Genomic DNA, 5,119 nt, shown 5'->3' on the forward strand with positions numbered 1-5,119 from the left:
TTCGCCATCGGTACGATAGACTGAATGCCAGATTCAGCGCCTGCATTGCCGCCTGTGGAGGCTACACCTTGCACTAACACGGGTGTTTCAGCTTGGGTACCTCAGAATCGCTTTTACTATTGATCTGTAAGTGTAATCGTTTCATGTACTCCACATGCATTCCTGCAACAATAAATCTTTAGTGTATTGCAAACCTCTAAAAGGGTGTACTAATTTGTTCCCGGCAGTTTGTATATAATATGGAAGCATTGTTTAAAAATTCTCGAAAAGCTCTTGATCCTGCAGGAGAGCTTCTGTAAAGTTTGGAAGGTAGGAGACGAAGTACTGGCAGAAGTAAAGCTGTGAGTACCGGGCGTGAGTCGTGCTTCGGTAGCTCAGTTGGTAGAGCACTTGCCCGCGAAAGGCAAAGGTCCCGAGTTCGAGTCTCGGCCGGGCACACAGTTTCAATCTGCCAGGAAGTTTCATATCAGCGCACACTCCGCTGCAGAGTGAAAATCTCATTCTGGAAACATCCCCCAGGCTGTGGCTAAGCCATGTCTCCGCAATATCCTTTCTTTCAGGAGTGCTAGTTCTGCAAGGTTCGCAGGAGAGCTTCTGTAAAGTTTGGATGGTAGGAGACGAGATACTGGCAGAAGTAAAGCTGTGAAGAGGGGGCATGAGTCGTGCTTCGGTAGCTCAATTGGTAGAGCACTTGCCCGCGAAAGGCAAAGGTCCCGAGTTCGAGTCTCGGTCGGGCACACAGTTTTAATCTGCGAGGAAGTTTCATATCAGCGCACACTCCGCTGCAGAGTGAAAATCTCATTCTAGTAGATAATTTGTTTCTCACATATATATTCTTTCTACCTACATTTGTAGCTTTAAACGAAACTTTTGTATACGTCAACGTTTTTTTTGTTTTCTTCTCTGCAATCGGTTTGAAAAGAACACAGGCAAGTCGTGTTTATGACTTATCAGATTATGATTAGAATACTATTACAGAATCTGAACCGTATGAAACTTTATAACACCCATCAAAACTATGTGAAATATTGTAACTGAAGCTACCATCGTCACAGATGCAACAGTAAGAGAGGTCTCTCATATCCTCATATCCCCTACACTAATGATCACAACAAATATACCCATCATTTTAAGCGACTTCAGTTCCCAGTCAAGGGTTCGTTGGCAATAAGAATAAACAAGGCTCGAAATCAGAGGAAGAGAGAAAAGGAAATGGATAGAATGTGAGGAGAAAACGGTTATAGAGAGGGGAAGAAGGGGATGGACAGAGAGATGCATGAGGAAGAGATGGAGACAAATAGTGGGAGGAGGAGACGGACAGAGAGAGGGGAGATGGGTTGTTGGACAGAGGGAGAGCGAGGAAGAGGACATGGGCAAAGAGAGGGAGGAAGGAGAGATGGGCAGAAAGAAGTGGGAGAAGGCGATTGGGATGTATACCCAATTCCCATATATATTTAGCAATTGCGGAAGCATTGTTGGGTTCACTAGTATATCTATCGTATTGTATAACAGCAGTCAATAAACTACATAAAAATGTAGTACATTCTGGAAATACTAATACATCCAATTTACTCGTTTGTATTGTTCTCGAATTGTCTGGAAACGTCTGGAAGCGTCTGCAGGTGTATATTATCAAAGTGCAGCGTCGCTGGTGTGGCTATTGTTCTGCACAGAGTTTAAAGGCAAGCTGTGTGAAACTTGTTCCTCTGATGTAATTACTACGTAGTAGAAGACTTTGAAGTCGACATCTATTATACATATCTTGAAGCACAAACAGTCTTGGTCGCAACCAAGACTGTTTGTACTTTCGTATTCTTATCACTCGTTGCTGTGCCGCAGCGCCATGGATTGGAAAAAGTATTATTGTATCCACACACAGCAGATTTTATGAGTATGATGTGGTTGAAGATGATAGAATAAAATGGTTCAAATGGCTCTGAACACTATGGGACTTAACTTCTGAGGTCATCAGTCCCCTAGACTTAGAACTACTTAAACCTAACTAACCTAAGAACATCACACACATCCTTGCCCGAGACAGGATTCGCACCTGTGACCGTAGCGGTCTCGCGGTTCCAGACTGTAGCGCCTAGAACCGCTCGGCCACTCTGGCCGGCGATAATCAGAATAAAACTACAAGATTAAAAAACAGTATTGGATTCCGTGAAAGCTATTTAAAGAACCTTTAAAGAATTCCTATGAATTTAACAAAATGATTACACCAGTGGCCAGTCTACTGAAAAGACAAGTGAACCTTTATTATATTTTAAATTTTATATGTGCTGCCTGTTTATCCATGGCAACAAACTGCTTTGCAGTATCTTTTCAGATAGTTGGGATGCAAATTCACTACTGACATTTTCAGCACAGAATAGTAACGTCTAGAGCCCAGTGTGAGACTGGCTGTAATAAACATTGCTGGAATTCAATCATCGTTTTCTTGCAGATAAAATGAAAGAACCACAAATCAATATTGTGTAATGGATGTTAACAACACCAAAAAGAGAATTAATCATTAATTCAAGGATAGGAAATTGCGCAGTACGACATAACAAAGGAAGCACAGACACGTATGATTATCCATTAGACGAAGATTAATAAAAATGTTTTGATGGATCGTTTCACCAGGCAACGGAAGAAAAATGAAGCTAACCGTTGATGCGTATTGAATATTATAATATTTTGAGAGGAGATATTAAAAAGAATAGTCAAAATGAACAATAACAAAAACAAGAAAGGCGACAGAGAGAATATAGGTGAATGGTTATGAAGGTGATGCAGGCAAAAAGCCGAATTTACATGAGCTACTAAACCGTATATTAGCTAAAATGGAAGAAATGGTTCAAATGGCTCTGAGCACTATTGGACTCAACTGCTGAGGTCATTAGTCCCCTAGAACTTAGAACTAGTTAAACCTAACTAACCTAAGGACACCACAAACATCCATTCCCGAGGCAGGATTCGAACCTGCGGTCTTGCGGTTCCAGACTGCAGCGCCTTTAACCGCACGGCCACTTCGGCCGGCAAAATGGAAGAACTGAACACAAAATTAAGATCAACTAGTGAACACTTGGAATCTAAAATTTCAACTGTTCAAATGAGTCTAGAAACCAGACAAGTCTAGAATCACAAATTAAAGCAAATTTTGACTCTCTAGGTTGACAAATGGTAAAAATACAAACTGCTGTTAGGATATGTAATGATCAGTCTAAAGTAATTTTAGCTGAGATAATATTACCAGTGAAAAACATTGACGAAAATAAAGTGGAATCTGCTGAAAATTAAAAATCTCTATCTAACACAGACACTTTGTTACAACACAAGACACCAGGGTGAATGCTACGTTATCTTCAAACTAGGTTCACAGATATTTTAGAAAATGTGCTATCAAAGGCGTAGTGGAACAAAAAGCAGAAGCCTACATTGAACAAACATGTAGGAAAGTCAACAGTTGTTTCACATTAACAGCCACTAGAAAAAAACTTTTGTTTACAAAAGGGTACAATAAAGACTTTTACTTTAGGAGTGCACTAAATATTTTGCAAACTGAAATGTATGACAACAAATTTTCTAACATAATTTTTTGGTGTGAGTTTACCAACAGTGTTCAGGGATGGAAACTGACTACTTTGTAGGCACCAAAGAATAGAAATTGTACTCAGAGCTGTAACAGAGTCAGAATTCTCAAACTATACAGACCATTCAATGATGATAAACCAAAATACTGACTTTCAAGAACTGTGATATCAGTTCGCATGTTTTATGTGATATGGGTTTGGTGCATCCAGAACCATGAGCTCTTGAAGTGTTCCCTCTATATTTTCAAATTTCTGTACTTCATGTCTTCTTCTTCCATCTTTAAATCTTTTAAAGCTATCTATTGCTATCTATATATCTTCTTCAAATGTTCAAATGTGTGTGAAATCCTATGGGATTTAACTGCTAAGGTCATCAGTCCCTAAGCTTACACACTACTTAACCTAAATTATCCTAAGGACAAACACACACACACCCATGCCTGAGGGAGGACTCGAACCTACGCCGGGACCAGCTGCACAGTCCAGGACTGCAGCGCCTGAAACCGCTCGGCTAATCCCGCGTGGCATATCTTCTAATAGTAATGATACACAGTGGCCAAATAGTCTCATCCTAGGAAGCTATTTAAAGAACTTTAAGAAACCATGACTGTTTATGCTGACAGAAAGATTATTTACATTTTGAAATAGGTATTACTATGAAGAAGTTGTATGATACTCAGAAAATGTTACTGTCTGAAAGCAATTTCATTCATTCATATGTCAGCACTGTTAGGGATCTGGTGAAAGAAAGTAGTACTGAAACTCAGTCGTTCCGATACAAACAAGCACATGAAAAAAGAATTTTGGAAACTTTATTTAAGGTGGACTCCGGCAGAAACTCGCTCTGTGTCAGTTAACTCATAAATGTAACACAGTAAACAACTGATGTATTAGTGCATGTAAGGCATTTAAGAAAAGAGAAAGTTTTTGCAAGCTATGTCAGTGTAGTGAAGATTTAGTGAGAGAAAGGGAAAGTGAAAACTGGAATTTGTCAGACCAGTGTGCGGCAAATATGAGTTATTAAGGATTTGGTTCAAAGGTAAGGTTTGCTACTGCTATGAAGGAAGTATATAAGCATTATTGTCAGCGCATTTTTTATTTGAGGAAGGTATTTGAGGCTGAGATTTTCTGCAGTTACTTATAAATGATTATGATGGTTCAATGATGATATTAATAATTCAGTAGATTTGATGATGATGAAGAATGAGGATTTTTGATAAACCAGTTGGCAGTAATGATGAAATGTTCCAGAAGTGAAGTATTAGGGGTTTCTTTGCACTCTGTTTTGTAATATCTTATACTGACATTTGTTATGATATGCTGGATAAGGCGACTGTAAGAAACGTTAAGGTCGGTGGTTGTATTAAGGATTGTTGCCAAGTTCTTGGGAGATGTGTCCGATATATTAGTATTTGAAATTCAATAAATAACTTTGTACTGTAAATGACATAACTTTGGCCTGAGAATATGAAATGTTAGTAATATACATTACTGATGAATACATAAAAATTTCGGCAATTTACAACAATTCATAAAAATAA

The 5,119-nt window shown here is 38.9% G+C and overlaps 1 non-coding gene across 1 annotated transcript; it reads left to right on the forward strand.

The window, feature by feature from the left end:
- The first annotated feature begins 362 nt into the window (after positions 1–362).
- Positions 363–437, forward strand: Trnas-cga. The gene has a single exon. It is a non-coding gene; the product is annotated as a tRNA-Ser (tRNA).
- The last annotated feature ends 4,682 nt before the right edge of the window (positions 438–5,119 follow it).

This window comes from Schistocerca piceifrons, chromosome 1 (genome assembly GCF_021461385.2).
Source record: "Schistocerca piceifrons isolate TAMUIC-IGC-003096 chromosome 1, iqSchPice1.1, whole genome shotgun sequence".
NCBI classification, from domain to species: Eukaryota; Metazoa; Arthropoda; class Insecta; order Orthoptera; family Acrididae; genus Schistocerca; species Schistocerca piceifrons.